Below are 11,866 nucleotides of genomic sequence, written 5' to 3'. Positions count from 1 at the left end.
TAGGGGGCCCAGCCCTAGCTCAGTTCTTTAAGTGGCTGCTTCCACAATGCTGGCAGCCTCAGTTTGCTGTAGTTCGATCCCCACAACACTCCAGCCATGCCAAAGTGCCCTGAAAGCACTCAAGGAGCAAAAAATACAATACAATACAATACAATACAATACAATACAATACAATACAATACAATACAATACAATACAATAATACAATACAATACAATACAATACAATACAATACAATACAATACAATAAAATAATATTTTTAAGTGGTGGTAAAACAGATCTTTATTATGTTCAATATATGTTCCACAGTTTGACAGGTTCTTTTAAAACTGAAATACAGGCCGGGAGGATGGCTCAGTAGAATAAGCACTTCCTGGTAAGCACAAGAGTCTGAGTTCAGTCATGGTTCTGCCAAAACAAAACAAAACAAAACACAGACCCACCTGATATACACATCTACCAGTCATTCTACTCCCAAGCATTTACCCAACAAAAAAGCAATGGGAGCCAAAAACTAACAACAACCTATATGCACACTGATCTACAAATGGATGAACAAATTGTGCTACATCCAGAAAACACAATACTATTCAGAACAAAAGGGAATAAATCTTTGGTCCATACGAGGACGATTCCCAAGATAATCCAACTGAGTAGAAGGTGCAAGGCACAAAAGAACACATACTATCATTCCATTTAAAAGCATAGCTTGTTCTATTGTGCTTTGCTTTACTATGCTTCACAGTTATTGCATTTTTTTTTTTTTACAAAGTGAGAGTCCGTGGCAACTCTGTCAAACAAGTCTATCAGCACCACTTGTTCAACAGCATGTGCTTCTTTTGTGTCTCTGTTCCATTTTGGTAATTCTTGCAGTATTTCAAACTTTCTCATTACCCTGCATGACTAATCCCTGCATATTATGGGATCAGTCATCACTGACATTACTACTGTTTAACTCCTTGAAGATGGCAAACACAACTGATAAATGTGGATATGTGTTCTAGCTGTTCCACCAACAGGAACAGAGCATACCTGCCTCTCTTCCTCTCAAGCTTCTCTATTTCTTGAAACGTAATACTAAAATTAGGCCAAAAAACAGGCCAACAACGACCTTTAAGTGTTCAAGTGAAAGGAACATTCAAACATCTTTCCCTTTACATCAAAAGCTAGAAATGATTAAGCTTAGTGAAAAAGGCATGTTGAAAGTTGACACAGATGGAAAGACTAGTCTTTCCATTTATAAGCGCATATTAAAGCCAACTGCTGAAAATCACTTTGAAACAAATGACCTATTGCTTTCTGAGCAGTAGTATCAGGGCTAATTCACACTCATATTCTTTAATAAAGCATGGTCTCTGAAAATTCTGGACTTCTATTTATGGCAGGCTATCAGCTTCAGGGGAATTCTATTTTTCTATTTTGTTAGATTAATAAAGGAAAGGTAGAAATTAAAAGTCTACAAAGTTGCAAGATTCAGCACCAGAAAAGTCAGGACATAGTAGCTGCAGAACGAAACTGGCCCGTACCATGACAGTGAATCACCGGCCACCTCTGCAAGACAGACAGGGCCACTTTAAAAAAAGGTTTTCTTAGTACTATCCTCCCTTATCTGTACTTCAAGAGTTACAACTGTAAATCTAAATTGAGTATTTCTCAAAGAGTATAGAACAAACACAATATAAAGTTGTAATAGGGTAGAGGTGAGAAATCTCATTATTGTCACCTTGGCAGAGGGATATGTTTTTATACCAGTGAATCAGGATTTAAAGGGATATAAGGCAGTATAGTTAGGAATGTGAGAAAGGTAATCTGGGCAAAGGCCAAAGCAGGCCCACACGCATATCTCTACTGACTTCAAAATGTATGTTCCGAGCCGTGTTTTACAGTGCAGTTATGGCCAACTCCAAGAACCACATCATGCACGACCAGTCCCAAAAATGGCACAGAAATGACATCAAGAAATCTCAGTTGCAAAGATACGAATCTTTGAAGGTGGCAGATCCCAAGTTCCTTAGGAACATGCATTTTGTCAAGAAGCACAACAAGAAGGGCTTCAAGGAGATGCAAGCAAACAATGCCAAGGCCATGAGTGCACGCACTGAGGCCATCAAGGTCCTCATCAAGCCCGAGATCATCCCAAAGGGAGTGAACCGCAGGCTCGCTCGACTAGCCTATATTGCCCACCTCAAGCTTGGGAAACGTATCCATGCCTGCACTGCCAAGGGTCACAGGCCTTGCCGGCCACAGGCCCAGGCTCCAGCCAAGGCCCAGGCTCCAGCTTCTGCTCCAGCCAAGGCCCAGGCTCCAGCCCAAGCTCCCAAAGGTGCCCAAACTCCCAAAGGTGCCCAAGCCCCCATGAAGGCTCCACAGTAAAAGCTTCTTATCTGCTTATGTAAAAACAGGACTGGTATGACCCCTGAGGTATCATCTGTGGAGGGGCTGGTATCCTCCTGTGCTTTTTGTACAAATAAACCTGAGGCAGGATTTAAAAAAAATAAATAAATAAAAAAGTATGCTGTCTTGTTCTCTTCCAAAAAGCCAGAGAAAGAATAGGTAAGATTAAAAGTACACAATTTAAAAGATGAGGTTAATACCGCAAGTACTATTGGCTGGGTGTCTATAAACATAGCACTCCTGTTCCAAAGAGTAAAGAAAAAATATTTTGAGGACAATGCACACTTGTTAATTCAACAACTCCTGACCTTCTGGGGGAAAAAACTCCAAATATAATGAATCAAATAGATGTTTTCAATGATGAAATGAAAATGGAGACAAGCGGATGAAGCAGAAAAGATCATCATCGAATTTAATGTGTATGTTAATTTGAACACTACTAGTAGTCGCATAAACAATTTCATACGAAGTCGTTACTTACTAGAGTCATTCTCCATACCAATATCCTCTACACCAGTACATTAAGAGTGAAGGAAACAGTACTGTTTTCCAAGGGTTGATACTTTAGGTCTTAGTAACAGAACAATGACTAGAAAGGATAGAATCAATCCTCCCTCTCTCCTCACCTACGTGTCTCCCCCTGTAGTTGACATCACAAAGTAAGTGTTTTCTAGACTTTCTGTCTTTGGTTCCACACTTCCTTACATATTCCAAAATAGCTTTAAGATTTATCAATCCACAGAAACAGTTCTAAGTCAATGGTGGCCTAAGTCACTCAATCTATTTATCAGTGCATTCTCAACAGGGGCAATACAGTCCCCAAAGAGGGAAAAAGTTGTAAGATATTACAACAGGCTGTGGTCCTCCCAGAAGCTACAGTACACAAACAGAAATATATAATATATGTATATTAAAATTTTAGGAAGGCAACTGGGAAAACTGTCTGAAAAGGCTCTGTAAGAAATATTAAAAAGGAAAAGCTTGAAAAATTCTGATGGAGCACCCCTCAATCCTCCTTTTACTCAATTAGTAACTCTCCTCCCTTGTTAGAATTTTCTCTTCAGCAGCCTCTGTGATACAGTACTTTCCCACCCAGCACTTCCTCCATAATTCTGGATCGCTGTTCTCTGTCTCCTTTAGAAGCCCATCTCCTCAGAACTCACACCTAAGCATTCTTTTCTACTACGTATCCTTACCTCAGGCGATCTAATGTGTGCCTCAGGTTCAGTTACTACCCCAAATTGAGTGATACAGCTGTCACACATCAGTCCCTATTTATCAACATGTCAATTTGACATCTCTACTTGATGTCTCAAAAAGGAGGAACTTTTTGTCAGGTTCTCTGGCTAAGAACCACCTCCACACAACAGTTTCGGGATTCACAAAATCCAAAATGATATTGCTAACTAAAACACTTGAGGTGGCCAAGCACAGTAGCACACACCTGTAATTCCAGTGTTCTGGGACACTGTGACAGGATTTGGGCCCTGGCTGGGCAAGTTAGTGACAGGGCAAGTACCTGTCCAAGACAAAAGATAAAAATGGGTTGAGATGTAGCTCAGTGCAAAGACTCTAGGATCAATCCCTAGTACCTAAACAAACAAACCCAGAAAAAGTTGATATAAACCATTACTCTATGAAAAAATTTCTACTCATCTCTAATGTCTTCAAGCCCTCTTATATCAATATACCTTTTCCTGATACACAGCAGAGCTACATAAGGTCAGAAATCAACATGGCAATATATCTGTTTTTCCCAGGACAATGATGCAAATACTACCATAACGGTCCCATGCTTATGCTAAAAGGTATTCTGAAATCAGCAACAGATTTTTGTTAAGAGGGAGATTAAGAATGTAAGAGACCGTAAAACGACTTATAAACCAAATATATTGAGCATTCATACAACTGAAGCAAAAAAAAACCATTAATATTTACATTTTTGAAGAGAATCCTAAGAAAAAATGATAAACTGGAAACTATTGTTATAAGCAGCTGAATTAGAAATGTTATAGGCAGCCAGACAGGGCCAGGCCCTCACTGAGACAGCAAGGAAGACAGGATACCTTGCAACCGTGAGAGATGGATGCTCCTGCTGTGGGCCAGACCTAAGACTAAAGATGGAATAAATGCTCGCCTCCCTAAAGATAAGCATCTGGAACTGATCATCACCTTGAGGAAGCCAGGGAGAGTCACTAATCCAACTGCTACCAGCTGGCTACCAGATAAACTCCTGTTCTATATTCATGCCGGCTTGCTATGTGACTCACTTTTCCATATGATTCTGGATTTAATCAATTTTATCTGAGCAATGGTGCTTGTAACCTTATCGGCTGACCATAGTTTTGTCCCATCTCATGCCCACCTAAGTGAGTTCCCATGTTCACCACCTTAAACCCGCCTCAACACATGTTTTTACTCTATAAAAATCCCTGGCAGAGCCAGCCTCTGGGACAATGCCCTTGGTTCCCACTTCTGTCCCTCTCTCAGACAGAAGTTTTCTTTCCACCAATAAATATTCTGCTCTTAACCTCTGTTTGTTCCTAAAATTGATTCTTTGGTTTTAGAGAACACAAACTTGAACCAGGTACCTTTCAGGTCAGGAGATTCATTCCCCTATATCACTATGAGAATATAAAAATATCAAACTCAAAAAATGTTTACTCACTTCTCTTCTATATAATAAGGATTTACCACCAATTCTTTTTTTTGGCAGAACCAGGGATTGAACTCAGGCCCTTGTGCTTGCCAGGGAAGTGCTTATTCCACTGAGCCATCTCCTCGGCCCCTACCACCAATTCTTTACAAGTTAAAGTAAAATATAGACCTAGAATCAAATATGAGGACTATATTTTGATTCCATGTGTTTTATCTTTCAAGTAATCACAAAAGTCAGTCGGCAGTGTGTGTAGTGTGTGTTATGGATCCACTTGTCACAGAGCTCAAGCAGAAGGTTGAAGACACGCTGTGCCTTTTTGGCTTCAAGGTGTACCCCTTTCAGGTGGCCTGGTACAATGAACTCCTGCCTTCTGCCTTCCACCTGCCCCTGCCAGGACCTACCCTGGCCTTCCTGGTACTCAGCACACCTGCCATGTCTGGCCAGGCCCTCAAGCCATTCTTGCAGAGCTGCCATGTCCAACCACTCTGACCCCGTGGTTCAGTGTGTGGCCTACACCTAAGGCGTGTTTCAGAGAGCCTCCCAGAGCTGCGGGTGGAAGTCATTGCTGACTATGAGCTGCACCTCAATCGGCTAAGATCTTGGCCCAGACAGCAGCCCATGTGGCAGGAGCTGCTTACTACTACCAATGACAAGACGTGGAGGCTGACCTCTGGGGGTCCCAGCACATAAGTAGGTGTGTGCATACACCCCCAATTTGGAGGCTGGTTTGCCATTCAGGGGTGGTGTTGCTGCCAGGGATCCATGTACCAGATCTACTGCCCAGAAAGCCCCCTAACTGTGTGCCCGCAAGAGCTGACTGAATTACCCTGCTTGAAAACTTCAAGTTCCATTGGAGAGACTGGACCTATCGGGAGGCTGTGAAGCCCCAGGAGTGGTACTCAGAGGAACAGAAGGCCCACCTTTCCCCACCACCTGCCCAATGCCCGGCCCTGTTAGGCTTAACCACACCCTCTGAGAAGCCTAAAACACCCCCTGAACTTCCCCTTACCAAGCTTACTGAGAAGCCACATAAGCTCCCCAAAGGCAGAAGCTGGCTCAGTCCAGTGTCTCACCACCTGGGTCCCTTGGCCCTTGGTACCATCAACCCTTGTAGGAACCCATTTATCGTACTGCTTACCAGGACTTAACTGGCTTTGGTATAGCAAGGTTTTAGTTCCTACAGGAAATAACTCCTGTGGGTAAAGAAATCTTCAATGAAGAGAGCATGTTAGGTTTCAAGGGCTGGTGAAAGAACCATCTACAAGATAGCCCACCCACCTTAACCTCAGGGTGGGACTTAGCATGTTTTGGTCTCCCAGTCCTCCCAAGGTTAATTAGTAAGGGCCTGGGGGTGACTACCCCTAATGACCACCTCAGAGTTATAAACCAAATATCTAAAGCACTTTGAAACACATGGTAAGAGTATGCTGGTGGGCCAGGGAATGTTCCAAGTTCAGTCTCAGTACTACAGTAAAAAATAAAAATAAAAAAATAAAAAAAAATTTTTTCAATACCAATATTTCAATAAAAGAAATTCTGCTTTTAGTTTTAAGAAACAGGTTTGTCATCTCAGTAAAAGAGGTGCTCTGTTTGAAAAAACAACTTCTCAGAGAGATAGAATAAAGCGGCCTCTTTGACACAACAGGATTAAGGCTAATCTAGCATAGTGGAGTCTAAATCTTTACCTGCTGATCTTGTTTTTCTGTTCAACTTGTTTCTCTGCCTCCCTATCCCCTCCTATTTCTAGTACTTCTTGTTAGTGATTTCAGAAATCACTAGTAAGAATAATTCAACATTTCCTACTGGACTTTACATTGGTTTCCTTTGAGCACCTCAAACCCAATGTGCCCCAACCTAAATTTACCCTCTCCCTCTCCCTGTTTCCTGGCAAATCTGTGCCAGTCCTCTGCTCACCTGGTGCCATAAGACATAAACCTAGGATTTATCCTTAAACACCCTTCTGACAAAATCCTACTAATTTTCTTAACAGCTCTTAAAAGTGTCCCCTACTCTTTGCCACCTTGACCTTATTGCATGTGACAAGCCATACTGTGGACTTCAAAAGGATAAGTAGGGTAAAATATGGGGTTAAATCCACTTTCTATTTGTTAAGTGTGGTCTTTTTCCAGGGCAATTATTCAACCTTTCTAGGACTCATTTTCTCATCTTTAAAACAAAAAGAACAGTAGAGCCAGGGATATAGTTTGAAGGCAAAGCACTTACTTTGCATATATAACATTCTGAGTTCAATTCCCAGCACTGCCAAGAAAAATATCTTCCTCATAAGGAATAAGTAAACAAACTAGTATCTCTAAGCACTCAACATTATGTCTAGCACATTGTCAATATTTAATAAAATGCAGGATTATTTAATTAAATGAGGTAATAATCTGTATAAAACACTTGACACACAACAAAGACGTAATATTTATATTTTTAAAAATTACTCCCTTCTCTAACTGCACTATTTCAATAACCTCCTAAGACAGCTTCACCTATTCCCAAAATGCATCTAATTGAAGTCCATAAAATTTTATATATATATACACACACACAAATATATAGTTTCTCATATAAGAGGAACTGTGTGCCATGTTATATTTGAGTTTGAATATCTGACTTATTTCACTTGACATTATGTTCTCAAATTGCATCCATTTATGTACAAATGTCTCAAGTTTATCTTCCTTTAGGGCAGCATAATATTCCCCTGCATATAAATATATCATTCTTACTCATTTATCTGTTGATGGCAACCCAGGGCGGGGCCGGCGTGGGAGGCCCAGGGATCAAACTCCCGGCCCCTGTGTCTGCCTGAGCTATTTGGCCGGCCCTTCAAATGGAATTTCTATTTCTAGTCTTTTGAGGACTCTCCACACTGATTTCCATAGTGGCTGTACTCTCCATTCACACCATCAATGTAGTAGTTCTTTCTTCCCCCAGATCCTCTTCGGGCTTTGTGGCTATTAGATTTTTGCTCTTTTCTAGGTGATTTGTTGCTTTTCTGTTCATGTGCTATATTTCAGGTATTTTATTAATTATATGGTATAGGGTGTGGGGTTTTTTTGATCATTGCTATTGAGGGTTCTATATACTCTGCTTATCTGTATGCTAAAATCTTTTTCTAAATCTGGAAAGTTTTGTTATTACTTATATAAATGGGATTTTTTAATGCCTTTTGTGCTGTCTTCTGATTTTTTTTTTTTTTTTTTTTTTTGCAGTTCTATTTACTCTTTTTTTCTTAGTAATTTAGGAGCTATTGGATCCATTTTTCATATTCCCTTATTTTTTAAGGTATCTCTCATTAACTGCTCATTGGCCACAGTCCTGTCTTCTGGGTCTGACAGTCTTTGCACTGTTTTGTTTTTTTTTTTTAATTTTATGTATTTGGTACAGGGTCTCACTACATAGCTTGGACTCACAGTGATCCTCCTGTTTTCAGCCTCTCCAGCACTGGGATTATAGGCGTGCACCACTATACCTGGTCTTGGTGGCCGGCTCAGTGTGCTCATAGGCTGGTCCAGGACAGCATCTGGTACAGGGGACCGAACCCTGGTCCCTGTGCTTGCCTAAGCAGCCATTTAGTCTGCTGAGCTATCTCGCCGGCCCCACTGATTGTTTCTGCTAACTATACTTTCAATCATGTTTTTAACCTCTTCAATTGCTGTTTGGAGCTTTCTTATAGACTCCTTTTCTCTCGTGGGCATTCATGTTTTGCATCTCTTCCTTTAGGTCCACTAGCTGTTTATCAGTGTCTTTTCTAGACTCACTGATCATTTGTTTCATTAGTTATTACATGATTAGTTATATATTCTCTAAATTCACCAAGCACATTCTAGAACTGTTTTGCCTCCATTGGCACCCTTTCACTTATGTGCTGTGCAGTGTGATTTTTTCTTCCTCAATGCCCCCATTCTGATTTTGGGGGAGTTGGTAGTTTGGGGGGCCTTTTGTTGCCTTGTCTTTTCATATCTCCTTTCTGTTTGCTTTTTATTTTGGGCTTGGGGGCTGGGGAGATAGCTCAGTGGCTTAAGCAACTGCCTGGCAAGCACAAGGTCCTGAGTTTGATCCCCAGTACCCCCCCACACAAATAAAATAATCTCCTGGTATTTTGGGCTGGGGTTTGTACATTCTTTGGACCAGTGCCTGCTTCCTGGAGAGTGAGCCACAGTATTATTTATGAGCCTCTCCCCCAGACAATTTAGGAAACGACATGGAGAGAAAACCAATTGCCCACCCACATATTCTGTCTTTCTGATGCTAACAACAAGTAACATGTATAGAACATTGATTGCGTGCCAGACTGCATGTTAAGGACATTTATATATCACCATATTTATTCTTTTTTATTTTATGTATTGGGTACAGGGTCTCACTACGCAGCTTGGACTCGTAGTGATCCTCCTGTTTTCAGCCTCCCCAGGGCTGGAATTAGAGGTGTGGGTGTGCCACCACACCCGGACTTGGTGGCCGGCTCAGTGTGCCCTGGGGAGGGGCCAGCATGGCGTGTTGTGCTGGAGATCGAACCCTGGTCCCTGCACTTGCCTAAGCAGGTGCTTATTCTGCTGCGCTATCTCCCAGCCCTCACATATTTATTGTCAGTAACTTTACGAGGTGCATAAAGCTATTGTCCTTAGTTTGAAAACAAAGGATTACAGAAATCATTTTCTCAAAGTCACATAGCCAACAGGAAGCAGGTTCGGTACATCTACTCAATTTTTTAACTATATACTGCATTGTCTTATAAAACAATATAAGGTATTGTAATGATCTTTTTATTTATCTGCTTTACCAACAGTTAGATCTACCTAGAGGGTAGCTCAAAGACTGGGATCGTGGCTCTCAGTTTTCAAATGCCCTCAATCTAGCATGCCTACCATTTAATAGAAGCTCAATGAATAGCTGCTAAATAAATGAGTGACATAACATTCAATCTAACAAGTGGGTACAGAGTTATTAATTCCTGTTTACAAAGCAGATATATGATTGTTTTAGGTTACTGTTAAGTTAGTTTCTGTTTCCAAGTTAAATCATGTAATATCCATGTAAAGAAGGCATAAATAACTTAATTTCTCTAAGAAGGAAAAGGCAAAAAAGTAATTTTTAATTATATGCAGACTATGGAAAACAAGAGATGAAATCTTCCAATACCACCAGTAAAACAGAGACTTTTATAATTTTTACTGAGGTTGGGTATAAATCCAAAAAGAAAAAGATTATCTAGTAGGCAATGGCAATAAAATAAAAGCTTCAAGCAGGAAAACTTTCAAGAAAGGTCAGTAGTATTTATTGCTGAAGAAGAATTCCCCATTCCATGTGGTACACATGTCAAGAAGATTTAGGCTACACATAAATACCCACAGCAGGGCCATACTGGCTTCAGTTAAATGAACTGAACTAAATTTCTATCTAGTCTTTAACAGGATAAGCCCATAAGATGCTTCCAGATCAGCACTACCAATCTGAAAGACTTTCTTGTAGGGGCTGCAGATCAGATTACATCATGACTAAAAGATTAAATTACAGCAAGAAAATTTAATCTGGCCTAGATGTAAGGATGAACTCCTAAGAGTAAATATTCTTAGATTCTGAAGTTGTTATACAGAACAATTATAGTATAGATACATATTTCTAAGAATAGAAAAGGTATTTGAAATATTTAAATACATGCACCCTAAAGCCTACAGAATACTAATACATAAAGATTTTTTCTAAGCCTCCCATTGTTCAGCACACAAGCACGCACACACGTGCATGTGCACACACACAATGCACTTTTTATTACAGCAGTGTTTTTCATGTGGCTTTTAGACAATTGTATTTCACATCTCAAAAGGGAAAATCATGTCAGAATAAAATACACAAAAAAGAACTACAAATTACCCCACAGGAAAACTATTCTTACCAGGATCCTCATATTTTCTACTACAAAATAAGATATTTAAGAGTAAGAGGCCTCCTAAAATGCACACAGTGGTTCAGCCTCTCAAGTCCAGCGAAAGAGTGCAACAGGTAGCACACTAAGAAATACAGACGGGACGGGAACAAGTTACTTACCACCCAGCGGTCAGGCCAGACGCTTTAATCATCTGGGAACTCTTACCTGTTTTCTGTTCTCTGGAACAGTTTAGGTAAAACCTGGTGTTAATTTTTTCCTGTGATATATTTGGGGAAAAAAAAATTCCTCCGTGGAAAATGAATCTGGATTTTTCCCTTTGGGAATTTTTCTTTTTCTTTTGATTTAATTAGTTTGAGTGAAATGGAATTACTATTCATTGCTTTCTGCTCTTTTCCTTATGGGGTTTTTTTTTCCTTTCCTCATTTGATTTGCAATTTTTCTAAGCTTCTTAAGATAGAAGGTTAAAACACTGACTTTTAGCTTTTTTGCTTGTCTAATAATTGCAATTAAGGCTTTATTATTCTCTCTAAGCACTATGTTAGCTGCTTCTGACAAGTTTTGATATATTTATCTTCATTATTATTCACTTCAAAGTATTTCCTAATTTGCACTGTAATTTTATCTTTTACCAGAAAGTCATTAGAAATGTACTGCTTCATGATTTGTAGCTTAATATCACTACAGTCAGGGAAAATACTCTGAAAATAACCCAGAATACTGTCATTTTTGAAATTATTCCATGAGCATTTGAAAGTAATACATTCTGTCACTATTGAACGCTTTTACAAATGTTTTTGCCTCTTTTATATATCCAGGAGTACAGTCTTTGGGTCATGAGGTAGTCCTATGCTTTAATCTCTCTCTCTCTCTCTCTCTCTCTCTCTCTCTCTCTCTCTCTCTATATATATATATA

General features: G+C 39.9%; 1 protein-coding gene and 2 pseudogenes across 5 annotated transcripts in view; 2 read left to right on the top strand and 1 right to left on the bottom strand.

The window, feature by feature from the left end:
• The window catches only part of Ccdc15 (coiled-coil domain containing 15), a 74,138-nt gene that overhangs the window by 7,806 nt on the left and 54,466 nt on the right, over nucleotides 1–11,866 (bottom strand). The window lies entirely within an intron of this gene.
• LOC111812673 lies at nucleotides 1,895–2,374 on the top strand (annotated as a pseudogene).
• On the top strand, nucleotides 5,316–6,168 carry LOC105743566 (annotated as a pseudogene).

The sequence above is a fragment of the Octodon degus genome, unplaced genomic scaffold (assembly GCF_000260255.1).
Source record: "Octodon degus isolate 3935 unplaced genomic scaffold, OctDeg1.0 scaffold00136, whole genome shotgun sequence".
NCBI lineage: Eukaryota > Metazoa > Chordata > Mammalia > Rodentia > Octodontidae > Octodon > Octodon degus.
This window is presented reverse-complemented; position numbering and strand designations above follow the sequence as displayed.